The sequence below is a fragment of the Cervus elaphus genome, chromosome 33 (assembly GCF_910594005.1).
Source record: "Cervus elaphus chromosome 33, mCerEla1.1, whole genome shotgun sequence".
In the NCBI taxonomy this organism is placed as follows: Eukaryota; Metazoa; Chordata; class Mammalia; order Artiodactyla; family Cervidae; genus Cervus; species Cervus elaphus.
The window spans coordinates 47,288,927-47,308,339 of NC_057847.1; the positions used below are offsets into that span (position 1 = coordinate 47,288,927).

The window sequence follows — 19,413 nt, forward strand, 5'->3', positions numbered from 1 at the left end:
GAGACACTTATTAGCACCATTAGGTTAGCTTTATAATATAACTATGTATTTAATATACATTTTTAATATTCTGGAGTGGGTATACTCCAGTATTTACTGGTCTAATAATGACTTATTTGTAAGCGTCATCAGTTTTGTGGGCCTACACTAAAAATAGTACAAGTCTATGAGTGTTGAGTTTCTTAAACATTGTATGTGTCTTTGAAGTAAGAGACAGGAAGGAAAACTTGAACCCCAAGAATCGTACCAAAAGAGTCATAGAATCTGACTTTTAGAAGTAACTTCTGAAACTATCTAGAAACCACAAGTGAAACTGAGGGCCAGAAAGATTAGATGAAATGATTCTACTGCACAGGATTTAAAAACAGTTATGGTGTGAAAAGAACAGCAGTGCAGCAACTATCTTTTTGCATTGCCAAAGCCTAAATCAGCCAGTTTAGGAGAGATGAAGGAAACCAAACAAACTAAACAATGTTAGCAAAAATTTACTAGGTGAAACCTCATCCAGATTTCCATTGATGCTAAGGGATATGGACATAACAGAACCATATTCCAAACCTTGTGAATCACAGAGGTTCTTCAGGAGCAATCTTAGGGGATGAAGAGATTGAGTGGTTAGCACTGGGCTCACTTTAATTAACACACCTGGATTTCTAACTGCTCTAATTATTAGGACTCTAAGATTTCATTTACACAGAATTTTACTATTTTTTTTTTTTTAATTTTTTTATTAGTTGGAGGCTAATTACTTCACAACATTTCAGTGGGTTTTGTCATACATTGATATGAATCAGCCATAGATTTACACTTATTCCCCATCCCGATCCCTCCTCCCACCTCCCTCTCCACCCGATTCCTCTGGGTCTTCCCAGTGCACCAGGCCGGAGCACTTGTCTCATGCATCCCACCTGGGCTGGTGATCTGTTTCACCATAGATAGTATACATGCTGTTCTTTTGAAACATCCCACCCTCACCTTCTCCCACAGAGTTCAAAAGTCTGTTCTGTATTTCTGTGTCTCTTTTTCTGTTTTGCATATAGGGTTATCGTTACCATCTTTCTAAATTCCATATATATGTGTTAGTATGCTGTAATGTTCTTTATCTTTCTGGCTTACTTCACTCTGTATAAGGGGCTCCAGTTTCATCCATCTCATTAGGACTGGTTCAAATGAATTCTTTTTGACGGCTGAGTAAAATTCCATGGTGTATATGTACCACAGCTTCCTTATCCATTCATCTGCTGGTGGGCATCTAGGTTGCTTCCATGTCCTGGCTATTATAAACAGTGCTGCGATGAACATTGGGGTGCATGTGTCTCTTTCAGATCTGGTTTCCTCAGTGTGTATGCCCAGAAGTGGGATTGCTGGGTCATATGGCAGTTCTATTTCCAGTTTTTTAAGGAATCTCCACACTGTTTTCCATAGTGGCTGTACTAGTTTGCATTCCCACCAACAGTGTAAGAGGGTTCCCTTTTCTCCACAGCCTCTCCAGCATTTATTGCTTGTAGACTTTTGGATAGCAGCCATCCTGACTGGTGTGTAATGGTACCTCATTGTGGTTTTGATTTGCATTTCTCTAATAATGAGTGATGTTGAGCACCTTTTCATGTGTTTGTTAGCCATCTGTATGTCTTCTTTGGAGAAATGTCTGTTTAGTTCTTTGGCCCACTTTTTGATTGGGTCATTTATTTTTCTGGAATTGAGCTGCAGGAGTTGCTTGTATATTTTTGAGATTAATCCTTTGTCTGTTTCTTCATTTGCTATTATTTTCTCCCAATCTGACGGCTGTCTTTTCACCTTACTTATAGTTTCTTTTGTAGTGCAAAAGCTTTTAAGTTTCATTAGATCCCATTTGTTTAGTTTTGCTTTTATTTCCAATATTCTGGGAGGTGGGTCATAGAGGATCTTGCTGTGATTTATGTCGGAGAGTGTTTTGCCTATGTTCTCCTCTAGGAGTTTTATAGTTTCTGGTCTTACATTTAGATCTTTAATCCATTTTGAGTTTATTTTTGTGTATGGTGTTAGAAAGTGTTCTAGTTTCATTCTTTTGCAAGTGGTTGACCAGTTTTCCCAGCACCACTTGTTAAAGAGGTTGTCTTTTTTCCATTGTATATCCTTGCCTCCTTTGTCAAAGATAAGGTGTCCATAGGTTCGTGGATTTATCTCTGGGCTTTCTATTCTGTTCCATTGGTCTATATTTCTGTCTTTGTGCCAGTGCCATACTGTCTTGATGACTGTGGCTTTGTAGTAGAGTCTGAAGTCAGGCAGGTTGATTCCTCCAGTTCCATTCTTCTTTTTCAAGATTACTTTGGCTATTCGAGGTTTTTTGTATTTCCATACAAATTGTGAAATTCTTTGGTCTAGTTCTGTGAAAGATACCGTTGGTAGCTTGATAGGGATTGCATTGAATCTATAGATTGCTTTGGGTAGAATAGCCATTTTGACAATATTGATTCTTCTAATCCATGAACACGGTATGTTTCTCCATCTGTTTGTGTCCTCTTTGATTTCTTTCATCAGTGTTTTATAGTTTTCTATGTATAGGTCTTTTGTTTCTTTAGGTAGATATACTCCTAAGTATTTTATTCTTTTTGTTGCAATGGTGAATGGTATTGTTTCCTTAATTTCTCTTTCTGTTTTTTCATTGTTAGTATATAGGAATGCAAGGGATTTCTGTGTGTTAATTTTATATCCTGCAACTTTACTATATTCATTGATTAGTTCTAGTAATTTTCTGGTAGAGTCTTTAGGGTTTTCTATATAGAGGATCATGTCATCTGCAAACAGTGAGAGTTTCACTTCTTCTTTTCCTATCTGGATTCCTTTTACTTCTTTTTCTGCTCTGATTGCTGTGGCCAAAACTTCCAACACTATGTTGAACAGTAGTGGTGAGAGTGGGCACCCTTGTCTTGTTCCTGATTTCAGGGGAAATGCTTTCAATTTTTCACCATTGAGGGTGATGCTTGCTGTGGGTTTGTCATATATAGCTTTTATTATGTTGAGGTATGTTCCTTCTATTCCTGCTTTTTGGAGAGTTTTAATCATAAATGAGTGTTGAATTTTGTCAAAGGCTTTCTCTGCATCTATTGAGATAATCATATGGTTTTTATCTTTCAATTTGTTAATGTGGTGTATTACATTGATTGATTTGCGGATATTGAAGAATCCTTGCATTCCTGGGATAAAGCCCACTTGGTCGTGGTGTATGATTTTTTTAATATGTTGTTGGATTCTGTTTGCTAGAATTTTGTTAAGGATTTTTGCATCTATGTTCATCAGTGATATTGGCCTGTAGTTTTCTTTTTTTGTGGCATCTTTGTCAGGTTTTGGAATTAGGGTGATGGTGGCCTCATAGAATGAGTTTGGAAGTTTACCTTCTGCAATTTTCTGGAAGAGTTTGAGTAAGGTAGGTGTTAGCTCTTCTCTAAATTTTTGGTAGAATTCAGCTGTGAAGCCATCTGGTCCTGGGCTTTTGTTTGCTGGAAGATTTTTGATTACAGTTTCGATTTCCTTGCCTGTGATGGGTCTGTTAAGATCTTCTATTTCTTCCTGGTTCAGTTTTGGAAAGTTATACTTTTCTAAGAATTTGTCCATTTCATCCAAGTTGTCCATTTTATTGGCATAGAGCTGCTGGTAGTAGTCTCTTATGATCCTTTGTATTTCAGTGTTGTCTGTTGTGATCTCTCCATTTTCATTTCTAATTTTGTTAATTTGGTTCTTCTCTCTTTGTTTCTTAATGAGTCTTGCTAATGGTTTGTCAATTTTGTTTATTTTTTCAAAAAACCAGCTTTTAGCTTTGTTGATTTTTGCTATGGTCTCTTTAGTTTCTATTGCATTTATTTCTGCCTTAATTTTTAAGATTTCTTTCCTTCTGCTAACCCTGGGGTTCTTCATTTCTTCCTTCTCTAATTGCTTTAGGTGTAGAGTTAGGTTATTTATTTGGCTTTTTTCTTGTTTCTTGATGTAAGCCTGTAATGCTATGAACCTTCCCCTTAGCACTGCTTTTACAGTGTCCCATAGGTTTTGGGTTGTTGTGTTTTCATTTTCATTCATTTCTATACATATTTTGATTTCTTTTTTGATTTCTTCTATGATTTGTTGGTTATTCAGAAGCGTGTTATTTAGCCTCCAGGTGTTTGAATTTTTAACAATTTTTTTCCTGTAATTGAGATCTAATCTTACTGCACTGTGGTCAGAAAAGATGACTGGAATGATTTCAATTTTTTTGAATTTTCCAAGACTAGATTTATGGCCCAGGATGTGATCTATTCTGGAGAAGGTTCCGTGTGCACTTGAGAAAAAGGTGAAGTTGCTTGTTTTGGGGTGAAATGTCCTATAGATATCAATTAGGTCTAGCTGGTCCATTGTGTCATTTAAAGTTTGTGTTTCCTTGTTGATTTTCTGTTTAGTTGATCTATCCATAGTTGTGAGTGGGGTATTAAAGTCTCCCACTCTTACTGTGTTACTATTAATTTCCTCTTTCATACTCGTTAGTGTTTGCCATACATATTGCGGTGCTCCTATGTTGGGTGCATATATATTTATAATTGTTATATCTTCTTCTTGGATTGATCCTTTGATCATTATGTAGTGTCCTTCTTTGTCTCTTTTCACAGCTTTTATTTGAAAGTCTATTTTATCTGATATGAGTATTGCGACTCCTGCTTTCTTTTGGTCTCCATTTGCATGAAATATTTTTTTCCAGCCCTTCACTTTTAGTCTGTATGTGTCTCTTGTTTTGAGGTGGGTCTCTTGTAGACAGCATATATGGGGGTCTTGTTTTTGTATCCATTCAGCCAATCTTTGTCTTTTGGTTGGGGCATTCAACCCATTTACATTTAAGGTAATTATTGATAGGTGTGGTCCTGTTGCCATTTACTTTGTTGTTTTGGGTTCACGTTTATACAACCTTTCTGCATTTCCTGTCTAGAGAAGATCCTTTAGCATTTGTTGAAGAGCTGGTTTGGTGGTGCTGAATTCTCTCAGCTTTTGCTTATCTGTAAAGCTTTTGAGTTCTCCTTCATATCTGAATGAGATCCTTGCTGGATACAGTAATCTAGGTTGTAGGTTATTCTCTTTCATTACTTTCAGGACGTCCTGCCATTCCCTTCTGGCCTGGAGGGTTTCTATTGATAGGTCAGCTGTTATCCTTATGGGAATCCCTTTGTGTGTTATTTGTTGTTTTTCCCTTGCTGCTTTTAATATTTGTTCTTTGTGTTTGATCTTTGTTAGTTTGATTAATATGTGTCTTGGGGTGTTTCGCCTTGGGTTTATCCTGTTTGGGACTCTCTGGGTTTCTTGGACTTGAGTGGCTATTTCCTTCCCCATTTTAGGGAAGTTTTCAGCTATTATCTCCTCGAGTATTTTCTCATGGCCTTTCTTTTTGTCTTCTTCTTCTGGAACTCCCATGATTCGAATGTTGGGGCGTTTCACAGTGTCCCAGAGGTCCCTGAGGTTGTCCTCATTTCTTCTGATCCTTTTTTCTTTTTTCCTCTCTGCTTCATTTATTTCCACCATTTTATCTTCTACCTCACTTATCCTATCTTCTGCCTCCGTTATTCTACTCTTGGTTCCCTCCAAAGTGTTTTTGATCTCATTCATTGCATTGTTCATTTTTAATTGACTCTTTTTTATTTCTTCTAGGTCTTTATTAAACAATTCTTGTATCTTTTCAATCTTTGTCTCCAGGCTATTTATCTGTAACTCCATTTTGTTTTCAAGATTTTGGATCATTTTTATTATCATTATTCTAAATTCTTTTTCAGGTAGATTCCCTATCTCCTCCTCTTTTGTTTGACTTGGTGGGCATTTTTCATGTTCCTTTACCTGTTGGGTATTTCTTTGCCTTTTCATCTTGTTTAGATTGCTGTGTCTGGAGTGGACTTTCTGTATTCTGGAGGTCTGTGGTTCCTTTTTATTGTGGAGGATTTACCCAGTGGGTGGGGTTAGACGATTGGCTTGTCAAGGTTTCCCGGTTAGGGAAGCTTGCGTCAGTGTACTGGTGCGTGGAACTTGATTTCTTCTTTTTGGCGAGCAATGGAGTGCCCAGTAATGAGTTTTGAGATGGGTCTATGTGTTAGGTGTCACCTTGGGCAGCCTGTATGTTGACATTCGGGGCTATGTTCCTGTGTTGCTGGAGAATTTGCGTGGTATGTCTTGCTCTAAAACTTACTGGCTCTTGGGTGGTGGTTGGTTTCAGTGTAGGTATGGAGGCTTTTGGACGGTCACTTATTGCTTAAAGTTCCATGTAGTCAGGAGTTTTCTGGTGTTCTCAGGTTTTGGGCTTAAGTTTCCTGCCTCTGGATTTCAGTTTTATTCTTCCTGTAGTCTCAGGACTTCTCCAACTATACAGCACTGATAATAAAACTTCTAGGTTAATGGCGAAAAGATTCTCCCCTGTTAGGGACACCCAGAGAGGTTCACAGAGTTACATGAACAGGAGAAAAGGGAGGAGGGAGATAGAGATGAGCAGGAGGAGAAAAAGGGGGACTCAAGAGGAGAGAGACAGATCTACGCAGCTGTCTGTTCCCAGAGTGTTCTCCGTATCTCAGACACCTACAAGGATTCACAGAATTGGATTGGGAAGAGAAGGGGAAAGGAGGAAATAGAGGTGTTCTGAGGTAGAAAACAGAGAGTCAAGATTGGGAGAGAATAATCTTCGGTTTAAAGATAGGGCTTCTCTTTTTTTTTTTTTTTGGTAAGGTTATAGTGTAGTGAAAATGAAAATGAAGAGTAGTAGAGGAGTACTAGAGGACTTTAAAAGAAATAAGAGAAAAAGAAAAAAAAAAAAAAAAAGAAAAAAAGAAAAGGAAAAAAAAAAAAAAAAAAGAAAAAAAGAAAAAAAAAGAAAAAAAACAAAAAAAAAAAAAAGAAAGAAAGAAAAAAAAATTTTTTTTTCCCCTAATTAAAAAAATCGTAAAAATCTATGTAAATGAAAGTTAAGGAGTAATGGGGGAGTAATAGGGAATTTTAAAGGAAAATAAAAGAGAAAAAATAAAAAAGAAAAAATATAAAAAGAAAAAAAAATTTTTTTTTTTTCCTTACTTAGAAAAAAAAGTAAAAATATATCTAGGAGTTTCTCTGGAGCTGCTGCGGTCAGTGTGGGTTCGGCTCAGTTTCAGATAGCTCCTCGTTCCAGCTTACACTTCTCGATATCTACAGGGCCCTTCCGGTGAAGTCGGTGTTTTCTACAGGGATTTTAATCTGTTGCACCAGTCCCTTCTGAAGCGGTTCCCTGTGTTTATTTGGCTTCTGTTTGCCGGTCTCTTCAGAGCCTCATTTCCGCCCTGACACAGGCGGGCGGAGGTGGGCTCTTATTCAGTTAGCTAGTTCCGTTGCGCTGCTGGGAGGGGCTGACGCTGCGGGGATGGGCTGGCGCTGCGGGGCGGGGCTGACGCTGCGGGGAGGGGCTGGCCCTGCGGGGGCGGGCTGGCGCTGCCGGGAGGGGCTGACGCTGCTTTCTCCGTCTGCCGGTGCTCAGGCTCCCGGCTGTTCTATATGGAGCGCGCCCCGCGCTGCTCTAGGTTCCAGCCCTCGGGTGTTACACAAAAGCGCGGAAGGAAAAGCTGCGCCTGCTCTCTGTGCCTTCCCCGTCAGAGCGGTCCAGGCAGCGAGGGGCTTGATGGGCGCACTATCCCCAGGTGTGGCACACTCACTCCCTTCCGCGGACCCAGTCTCAGTTTCCGCTGACGCCAGTCGGGTGCGCGCGCCTTCCGCCCTCTGCGTCCCCAGCCCCAGTCCCCGCCCGCGCCGGTCGGGTACCTGCGCCCTGTGTCTCGCCGCGACCTTCCCCTCCCCCCTGCCTCCTGCCTCCGGCGGGGCTGGGCGGGTCCGCAGCCTGCGACCTCTTCTTGGGACTTTCTCCGTCCCTTTGTTCTGCGAACGGCCGGCAGTGTGCTCCGGCCGGTTAATTTTCTCTCTTTTGGTCTCCCACAGTTCAAGTTGGCACCTCACAGAAGCTCCCTCCGATTGTCCTCAGGGCACTCAGGCCCGGACCCTAGCCCAAGCAAGGCCGCCTAAGACTCCCTTCCCGGGACGGGTCTCCGTCCTTAGCTCTTTTGTCTCACTTTTTATCTTTTATATTTTGTCCTACCTCCTTTCGAAGACAATGGTCTGCTTTTCTGGGTGCCTGATGACCTCAGCTAGCGACCAGAAGTTGTTTTGTGAGGTTTGCTCTGCATTCAGTTATTCTTTTGATGAATTTGTAGGAGAGAAAGTGGTCTCCCCGTCCTACTCCTCCGCCATCTTGGCTCCTCCTCAGAATTTTACTATTTTAAAAAATGCTCAAAAACTTTTGTAATATAAATTTCCATCTATGGACTACAATTTATTTGACTTGCAAACGATGAATGTCTTTTTTATGATTATTATTATGACTCCTCTTCTTGTAATTATTCTTGTTTTGTTCAACAATATTCTAAGTAATTAGGTTTATTGACTTCAGAACATGATAAAGTATATTTTTGCTATAAATATAGGTTATATTGCCAAGCATAGGCAAAAATCAAAACTCCTAATTAATTGCCTCTTGATTCTAACAAAAGTCTATTGAAATATTTAAGACTGAATGATTTAACTTATCAATAAATGCATAGATAATTTTCTTTTAGTCTTTTCATATTCTCTTTAGGTTCTAGACAGCATGGTTTTCCCCATCGTTTAAAATGAGTTCTTATTAATAGAGGATAGGGGGATACTTTGTAGACATGGGTCAAAATCAGATGTCATAAATTGAGTTTGATTGCAAAATCATAAGTTTGAAAAATAGTCATTGAGCCCAATATTCTTGGGATTCCTTATAGTTGACAAAGGATCTATTTGGATCCTTCAATATGGTTCCCTGCAGCCCAGCAATTATGAGTGATTTTTCTGTCATCATCCGTTGAAGACAGAGCCGTTTAAGAGGACTGGAAACCAGAGGCAGGAGAGAGTATGGGAATTCATGTTCATGAAGACTGAGCTATTAGTTTAATTTTTAGGTTTCAAGTTCTCATAATCATGCTCCTGGACTAGAGAAGACTACAAAGAAGAGGAAGGGATGAGAAGGAGAAAGGAAGACATTGTTCAGTTGTTTTCATTGTGTCTGTTAATACAGAACATCTGTTTTCTTATCTGTAAATCTTTTGTTAATAAAGGAAGAGTCTCAGTATATTAAAATGCCATGAGATCTAAAATTAGAACTTTCTAAACAGTGGTTATCAATGCCTTTTCAGTTTCAGAGGGAAAAATATATTTATCAAATTCCAAAATATCTGATAGAGATTTATATCTGTTCCTAAAGATTTTTGTGTAGCCTACTTAAATGATCAATTTTATCCAATAACTCAACACTGGGCTTGAAATAGGAAAATCTTAATGATTGATTATTGATCCCAAATCACTGGATTTTGATTGATTTTTTTGAATTAAGCAAAATAATGTCCAATTAATACTGCTTATGGGATTACTTATGGAAGTACTTTTGAAACGCCCATAGGATTTGGGATTTCACAGTTTTACTTGGTGTATGTTCATGAATCACACATTTTATTAAAATATTTCAACTTGTTCTCTTTTCAAAGGCAACTTTTTTGGGGGCTGGTGGTGAGGGGTCAGGAGATTTCTTAATGCAAAATTTACCATGGAAATCTCGAGGGACTTCACCTGATTGAAGACAGGATCCTCATTCTGACAGTTTAATGCATTTTACATTATGATGGTATTGCATGCTTCACAGTTCCTGAAAAAAGAGCTTACATTAGGTCTCAAAGTAGCTTCTTTTTCTCTCTGAATTTCCTGATTTTTTTCCTTTTTTTTTTGCTCACGTCAGGTCCCAGAGGGGACGCATTTGTAGAGTGGAGATAATTTTGCCACTTGGGAAGAATGCATGTGGTTCTCTGCCTTGAGTAATATTGGTTATTTAAGAAAGTGTCCCGTACTGAAAGTGTTTTGTCCAGCTGTGGGATGGCCTCGAAATTCAGCCCCCTGACTACATCCTGGTTCATGACTCCTTACAGAAATCCTATGTGTAAGTGGTTCTGCCATTTTGCTGATGTTGGGAGGAAGGACATGAGTACTGACACCAGACTTCAGTATGCCCATCTGTCTCTCCTGTTTACTTCCCTGACACATGAAAGGACATGTGTATGTATGATATGCACCTCATTTAGTGACCCCCACAAGCAATCTAAATTCTGACCTAGAATCCTCCATTAATTTGTTGTAAAATTTTGGATAAATAATTTGATTCCTGAATTTCAATGTCCTTATCCTATAATAGGAAAATCACAGTATCGTTTATTAAGTTCTTGCTGCATATATTAATTTATTTCAGTTCTTCAGCTCAGGAATATTTACCTGTGAAATAAATATTACTAGTTCCATATTATTGCTAAGAAAGTAAGGCTCAGAGAAGATAGGTGAATTGCCCACTGTCTTCTAGCTGGTGAAGGAACTTACTTTTGAGCACAATTAATGTCTGACTTCAAAATTAATGCTCTCTCCACTATGCCATGCAGCTGCTAGAATATGCAACTGCTCTTCTGCATATTATTATGTAAGGAACACAGAGTGTTCTGAGGGCTATAAAAAGAAAAAACAGTTTACTATTTTTTAATTAATCAGAGTGTTGTTATTAGTAATAATACTCTGACAGGACTTAACATCTAACATGCTTTGGTTTCAGCTTCCAGCTTTTTTGAGCAGCAGAGATAGTCTTGTCTGAGAGGCACTCTGGGTAATGTTACTAAATTTATTCAGAATTTTGGCAAATGTAATAGGATTGAGAACAGCACACATTGATGTCTATGACTTTGGCCGATAACCTCTTTTGGAATGGGTTTTGATAAACTGTTTTTAATCCAAGTCAAATTATCTGTTTGATAACTAGTGAGGAGAGATGGACATTGTCTGAGAAATTATTTTAAACTGATGGATAAATATTCCCAGGAAGTGAAAGAAATTCTAATTATGATGTAAAAAGAAAAGCAGTGCAGTCACAACCTTTATGCACTGCTGAAGTCCTAAGTCAGTTTAGGAGAGGTGAAGGTGAAACTGATGGTATTTTAAAGGTTATATTAGTGTATGACAGAATTAGAATATTTGGCTGTTGATCATTTTAGCTGCTGCTCCAGATTCTGCATATTTCACATTTTATACCCAAGTGCTAAATAAAAACGTTGAACATGAATTAAGTTTATTGTGATAACTTCTGATTTTTTTGACCTGGGATACCAAAGTCCATTGTAATTTGCATGGATTGCTTCTGCAGCTGTCTGTGTCAGCGCCCTGAAGAATTTGCACTAGTGTGATAAGAGGAGCCTGGAACATACTTACCCAGCAGCTGCTCCTTCCCTTGGGATTTTAGGTTGCTAGGCTCAAACCAGGCTTCCTATTGGGGAAGGTGGAGTAGAGGACTAGGACTCAAAAAGACAGAACATTATTGCTAAGCTCAAGTTCTCCCTCCCTTGGGACATATTCCCTGCACCCACCCACCCCCACCCCGGCAGTGACAGTTCCTTCTTCTGACCTCCAAAGGCTCAAAGTATATATAACATAGAGACCAGTATGTTACTATTTTGTATTTCTTATCCTTGTCTTCCCAATGAGATTTCATGTGCCATAGTGACCATTTCTCTTTTCAGTGTTCCTCAGAGTGCTTTGGGCTGAGGGTACAGAAGGCATGTTTTAAAATCTTGATTGTTTAATTAGTTACATAACACTTTTTTCTTTCATAAATCATGCTTGATCACATTTGGAGATGTATTTTCAATTCTGTAAGTGATTCCAGTAATCTACTTTTGGGAAAAGAAATTTCTTTGTAAAAACCTTGACAGATGTAATTTATGACTTTAAAGTTCCCGTCCTAAGTCAAACTAAGCCAAACAACGATACCTAGTAGATAAGAATGCAATGTATATTATTTGTGAATGAGGGGGGTCTGAAAAACTTGAGTGCTCTTGAAAATAAATGATTATTAAATACTTTTTAAAAGAAAGCTTATAAGATGGCAAAGCTAACCTTGGCTTGAGGTAAGGAAAAAAGTCCAAGCAGTGGAGAAGTATTTGTTACAAAGGCAACACTTCCTCCCCACACCATGTTCTTACCCCATGGGGTAAATTAAGTTCTATTTCCATCACCTTTACTCTTTGTCACACTTGGGGAGAGTGTTTGTAAATGTAATTGAGGTCACTAATCAGCTGACTTTAAGACAGGGAAAGTGCCCTGGATTATTCAGGTAGGCCCAGTGTAACCACATGATCCCTTAAAAGCAGAGCTTCCTTCCATCTGTGGGCAGAAGAGAAGTCAGCTGGTTGGACAATGGGGAATGTTATTGTTAAAGGAGGACCACAGAGAGATCTCTTGCTGCAAATAGCAGTTCCTGGCTATCAGCCAGTAAGGAAATGGGTGTCCCAGCCCTACAACTGTAAGGGACTGAGTCCAGCCAACAATTTGAATGACCTTGCAAGTGTAGTCATCCCCAGTGTCTCCAGAAAATAACACAGGCCTTGGTATCAGTCTTATGATGATTTTAACCAGAGGAGCCCTCTGAGTCGGGTTGTAACTGGACTTTGACCTACAGAACTGTGAGGTGATAAAACGGATGCTGTGTTAAGCTGCTAAATTTGTTAGGACAGTGATGAAGGAAGAATACACCCCATGTCTGTTCCCAGGCAGTTAATAGTTTGATGTGATCCTTCAGACTATTGAATATATTGAATCATTTCTGACTGCAAGTCTTAGTAGTGCAATTTACTTTTATTATTGTTATGAAAAAACCTTGCCAAGCAAGCTAGACTTCTGCTGTGATGATACTGAATGTTCCCCCTTCCCAATTCACATTCTCAACTACTCCCATCAGTGAGAATTGCTACTATGTAAAATTTAAAACATCAGATGGGAACTTGCCTCATTTATAATTGTCTGCCTTGGAGGTCTCTGTGCAGTTTATTCTTTCTTTTATATATGAATATGTTGATTCATTTTACTACAATTCTGTATGTTTTCTGGCTTCTGTGGTGACAGAAACTTTGACTTAAGGCAATGAACTTTTGATCAGGGACATGAGGACCAATGCAGAAGGGACTCTTTCTGTTAAGGACTCTGGTGGCAAGGAGCAGTTTGAACCATCTTTCTGGTCAGGTTCAGGCTTTATTGAGGAATACATAAGTAGATTGATTAAAAATATAGTTTTTTTTTTTTTCTCATAGTGGGGATGGGGAGAGACTAAAAATAAATATGGGGAAGACCTTAAACTTTGCTTTTCGCCTTCCCTTGGGTTAGAGCGTGCAGAGCCAGCTTCTGTGTGAAATCTAGGCTGTATTTCCATAGTCACTGAGCTAAAGTGGCTGTTGACCTGTTTGTTCATCCACCCGTGTGTTGCTCCGGGGTTTTTCACTACAGGTTAGCACCCAGTGATTGATGGCCTGGACTTTGGACTCTGTTTGACCTAATCACAGGAGTAGCAGTAATGGAATTTTACCTAGTAAAAAGAGAGCTTCTTGAGCTGAGACTCAAAAAATGTATTAAAATGTCCCTCCATTTTATGGCATTTTAAACTTTGTGTTTTTTTCTTACAAATACATTGGGTCATAATGGATAGGCTAGGGTAGGAAGGCCTACTCCAAGGCTAATACGGACATGTCTGGTGAATAGTGAGGTATGTCTATTTGCATGAGAGCTGGGGAGACTTCAGGAAGAGAAGAACTCAAGAGTGATGGCTTTGACCCAGTAAGAAAGCTTCTGAGTAGAGAGCGGACCCCTTGATTTAGAAAGAAATGCTGCCTGGTTGGCACCGAGGGCCCCTCTTCCTCAGTGGCGGTGCCTGCTGGAACAATGCAACCACAACCCTCGGCAGGGGCGTGGTGCCATGCGGCAGTGTGGTGTCTCTCTAGGAACTCCCAGAAATGCTGAGGAAGGACGGAGACTTTAAGGGTCTGAAATGTTTAGTCAATGAGTAGGGCAAAAGCTGGTGAAGTTTGAAATATCCATGTGACCTTGACCTGCAGGTTCATGAGACTCGGAAGACTGTCCAGACTCCCAGCCTCCGGGATGGTCTCCAGTGGTTCCTGCTCCCAGTGTTTACACCTGTATGTGGTCCCCTCCCACGTTAAATGCAGCTGGCCTGGGAAACCAACAGGGTGTTTTAGATATGATGGTGTGTGACTCCCCAAGGAAGGCCATGAAGGACATTGTAGCTTCCACCTTTCATTTTCTCAGATCACTTGCTTTGAAAGGAGCAGCTTCCGTATTATAAGGATGCTTGAGCAGCTCTATGGAGGGGCCTCTCTCTTAAGGGATTGAGGCTTCCCGCTATGAGCCAGGCAAGTGAGCTGTCCTGGGAGCAGATCTTGCCACCTAATCAAGCCTTCAGGTGACTGTAGTCCCAGCTGACATCCTGACTTCAACCTCAGGAGAGACCCTGGGTCAGAATTACATAGTACAGCCTGTCCCAAATTCTTTTTTTTAACCACTAAGTTTCAGGTGTACAGCTTGAGCAAGACAAAATTCCCCACCCATTCTCCAACCCTTTTTAGAAGGAATTTATTTACTGCAAACCACTCTCAAATCCTTGATACACAGAAACTATGAGATAATAAAGATTTGTTATTTTAAGCTACTAAGTTTGGGGGTCATTTGTTATGTGACAACAGGCCCAGCACCACCCCCTGCCATATGTCTGTTATTATAAAGTATAGATTCCATTCTCCAATACATTCTCAAATATTAATTTCTGAAGACAGAATCTATATCTCATTGATCTTTTTCTCCACAGTTCATAGTGCTTAATGTATTTTTTAAAGAAGTTTTTTTTCATGTGGACCATTTTTGAAGCTTTTATTGAATTTGATACAATAGTATTTCTGTTTAATGCTTTGCTTTTTTTTTTTTTCTGAAAGACATGTTGACTTCTTAATTCCTGACCAGGGATCAAACCAGAATCCCCTGCAATGGAAGGAGAAATCTTAACCACTGGACTGCCCAGGGAAGTCCCAACATATTCTTCTCAATATACAAAGTTTTAAAAGAAAAAGAAGTTGCCTTGGACAGTTATCAAATTTCTCCATTCCTTTAAAATAGTATTTAAACTGAATTAAAATGTTTCATCCTGATAATTACCGCTCTCAGAAACATCTTACTGTGTGTTAGTGTTAGTGAAACATCTTACTCAGTTGTATCTGACTCTTTGTGACCCCATGGACTGTAGCCCATCAGGCTCCTCTGTCCATGGAATTCTCTGGGTAGAATGGTGGAGTGGGTTATTAGTCCCTTCTCCAGGGGATCTTCCCAACCTAGGGATGGAACTCAGGTCTCTTTCACTGCGGGCAGATTCTTTACCATCTGAGCCACCAGGGAAGTCTTATCTATGATATATAAACATCTGTAGGAGTGGAACAGAGCTGGGGTGGATAGAAGTGAAGAAGGAAAATCAGGACAGTGATTTTCCTTTATGTCTCTCACTTGTTTCTACTGCTCTTGTAGCTTTAGTTATAGCTCCCTAGTCATGGAATCAAGATGACTGGGTTGTGTGGTTGTAGGGAACTAAGATAGATAACTGGCTGGCTGGCTAGATAGGTAGGTAGGTATGTAGATATCCAGATAGAGAAGAAAGATATTTTACCCACTGCCTTATCTTTTCTTTACCAGTACCTCATTGGTAATGAGATGTATTGAGCTTTCCCCTTAAAAAGTCATGTGAGTATTTATCTGTTTCTCAGTTGATACATTCATCTGCCAGTTACATCCTCATAACTTTGACAGCAACTTTCTGAAACTGACATTTAATATGGTGGTGGTGGTGGTGTAGTTGCTAAGTCACGTCTGACTTTTTTGTGACCCCATGGACTGTAGCCCACCAGGCTCCTCTGTTCATGAGATTTCCCAGGCAAGAATACTAAAGTGGGTTGCCATTTCCTTCTCCAGGGGATCTTCCTGACCCAGGGATCAAACTCACGCCTCCTGCATTGCAGGTGGATTATTTACTGCTGAGTCACCAGGGAAGGCTTGTTAAATATGGGAGGTCTTTTAGAAATGTTTTTATATTGGAAGAATGAGATAGAGGAAGTACATGCTTCTAATTTCCCTCCAAATATGGTCTGATATATGTTAAGTGTCACTAATGGACCCCAGTTCATTGTCATCATCATGAACATAATGATAATGATAGGATAATAACTATAATGATAATAGATATAATAGAAAGAATCCCAGCCTGGGACCTATGTATTCAGACATGTCTGGAATGTCTAGTTGCAGGGGGTGGGGGGCAAGTGAGTGTCTATTTACATGAGAGATCTTGAGTCTCCAGGGAAGAACATATCCTGGAGAGAGACAAACGGGGTGAATAAACTGGTTCAAAGATGATGAGCCAAGAGTAAGAAGGAAGGTGACCTAGGATGCCACCTGGTGTGTTATTCTCAGGCTGAGGCAGCCGCTGTGTGGGAAGTAACTAATCCAAGAGGCCTGTGTGCCTTCATTCAGAGGGTCAGTGGATGTCCCAGGGAGGAGTAGCTCAGGCACTGGCAGTTCCTGCAGAAGGAGGAACTGGACTTCTCCTCAGGAAGCTTGTGGCAGGGGAGCAGGCACTGGCGGCCACTGGACAGATCCGGGGGGGGGGGGGATTAGCAGTGGCACCGGCACCTTTAGCTGGCATCCCCAGCAGGTGTGCTGCCATCAGTGGGCATCAGCAGGGTAACGATGTCAAGGAAGCTCATGGTGTGAAGTGAGACCACTGCCTGGGGACTCCCAGACGATTTGTGAAGTATTTGAGGGGAAGTAGTAACTCTAAAGGACTTCCCAGGTGGCGCTAGTGGTGAAGAACCTGCCTGCCTAAGAGATACAGGTGGGGAAGATCCCCTGGAGGAGGGCATGGCAACCCATTCCAAGATTTTTGCTTGGAGAATCCCATGGATAGAGGCGTCTGGCAGACTATAGTCCATGGGATCACACAGAATCGACTGAAGCAACTTAGCACACATGCACAGTGATTCTAAAATTGGAGAGGAGTTCTAAAATTAGAGAAATGCTGGATTTCTGATTCTTAGTGTGACCTTGTTTTTAATCAAATCAGTATAGAGCTATCATGGGAAGTCATTGTTAGAGAAATAATTGTTGCTGTCTAGTCTCCATCCAGGAATGTCAAATTTGCTACTGAAAAATGCATTCATCTCAAAAGACTTCAGTAGTTAAAATAATCACAGTACAAGTTACCCAGCTTCTCTGATAGCTCAGTTGGTAAAGAGTCTGCCTGCAATGCAGGAGACCCTGGTTTGATTCCTGGGTCTGGAAGATCCACTGGAGAAGGAATAGGCTACCCACTCAAGTATTTATGGGCTTCCCTTGTGGCTCAGTTGGGAAAGAGTCCACCTGCAATGCAGGAAACCTGGGTTCGATCCCTGGGTTGGGAAGATCCCCTGGAGAAGGGAAAGGCTATCCACTCCAGTATTCTGGCCTGGAGAATTCCATGGACTATAATAGTCCATGGAGTCACAATGAGTTGGAGACTGAGCAACTTTCACTTTCACAAGTTATGCAAGTGGAAACATCAATCTGATATCTCATTTCCTGTCAACTCAATAAATATATTTTAAACTTGATAATGTTTTAATGTTAATGGTTAATGTTAAATATTAAATATTTAATGTTCAGTCGCTAAGTTGTATCTGACTCTTTGAAACCCCATAGCATGCTAGGCTTCCCTGTCCTTCACTATCTCCCAGAGTTTGCTCAGACTCATGTACGTTGAGTTGGTGATGCCATCCAACCATCTCATTCTCAGTCATCCTCTTCTCCTGCCTTCAATCTTTCCCAGCATCAGGGTCTCTTCCAATGAGTCAGCTGTTCATCGGAGAAGGCAATGGCAACCCACTCCAGTACTCTTGCCTGGAAAATCCCATGGACGGAGGAGCCTGGTAGGCTGCAGTCCATGGGGTCGTTAAGAGTCAGAAACGACTGAGTGACTTCACTTTCACTTTTCACTTTCATGCATTGGAGAAGGAAATGGCAACCCTCTCCAGTGTTCTTGCCTGGAGAATCCCAGGGATGGGGGAGCCTGGTGGGCTACCGTCTGTGGGGTCGCACACAGTCGGACATGACTGAAGTGACTTAGCAGCAGCAGCAGCTGTTCATATCAGGTGACCAAAGTATTGGAGCTTCAGCTTTAGCATCAGTCCTTCCAGTAAATATTCAGGGTTGATTTCCTTTAGGATTGATTAATTTGATCTCCTTGCAGTCCAAAGAACTGTCAGTAGTACTCGCTGTAATTGTGTAGGATAACGTATTTTTTTGCCCCTTGGCTTGGTGATGGCTCTCTGACTCTCTTCCAAGCTCTTGCTTTCCAGATGAGAATTGAATAGATCTCCTGATATAATAACAACACTAACAACAACAGCAATAGAATCCTAACCTCAAAGTCTGAATCACACCCCTTCCTGGGTCAGTGACAATAAATATACTGTAAGATTCCAAGTAAAAGCAACTGCATTCAACTTCTGCTTGCCCATAGAGTGAGAGTAGGACTTGTGTGGTAGAGCCTGGGGAACCTTCCTGTTGCAGGTGTGGTTTCTCAGGTGACCACCAGCTGACTCTGTCAAGCAGCCTTCCCAAATCCACTGTGCGGATCTCTCTCACAGGTAGCCCTGGATTAGCAGGAGGTGTCTATGTACTCCAGTGGAGGTGATAGCATGGCTCTGGGTGTGGTGACATGAGGTTTCCAGGATTTCCTGGCCACTCTAATGGCATAAATAAGAACATGGGCTTTACAACCAAACTTTTCTGGCTCAAAATTGCAACCCTGCCATGTAAACACTATGTGACCTTGGGCAAAGGGGCAAAGCACTTATCAACTCTTTCCTTTAGTTTTATCACCTTTAAAATCAAGATATTTATATTATCTACCTCATTAGATTGTTATAGAAATTGAGTGGATTAATAAAATAAAGCTCCTAGAATGTCACTTGTTTCATTATAAGCAGCTAATAAATGTTAGTTTTATTACTATTTTAATCATTATTCCATTTAGTCAAGGCTACGGTTTTTCCAGTAGTCATGTATGGATGTGAGAGGTGGACTATAAAGAAATCTGAGTGCTGAAGAATTGATGGTTTTGAACTGTAATGTTGGAAAAGACTCTTGAGAGTCCCTTGGACTGCAAGGAGATCCAACCAGTCCATCCTGAAGGAGATCAGTCCTGGGTGTTCATTAGAAGGACTGATGTTGAAGCTGAAACTCCAATCTTTCGGCCACCTGATGTGAAGAGCTGACTCATTTGAAAAGACCCTGATGCTGGGAAAGATTGAAGGCAGGAGGAGAAGGGGATGACAGTGGATGAGATGGTTAGATGGCATCACTGACTCAATGGACATGAGTCTGAGTAAACTCCTGGAGTTGGTGATGGATAGGGAGGCCTGGTGTGCTGCGGTCCATGGGGTCACAAAG

The 19,413-nt window shown here is 40.5% G+C and overlaps 1 long non-coding RNA gene across 1 annotated transcript in view; it reads left to right on the forward strand.

Annotated features, from left to right (window-relative positions):
• LOC122688557 overlaps nucleotides 1-19,413 on the forward strand; it is a 253,942-nt gene that overhangs the window by 205,652 nt on the left and 28,877 nt on the right. The gene's annotated exons all lie outside the window — the stretch shown is intronic.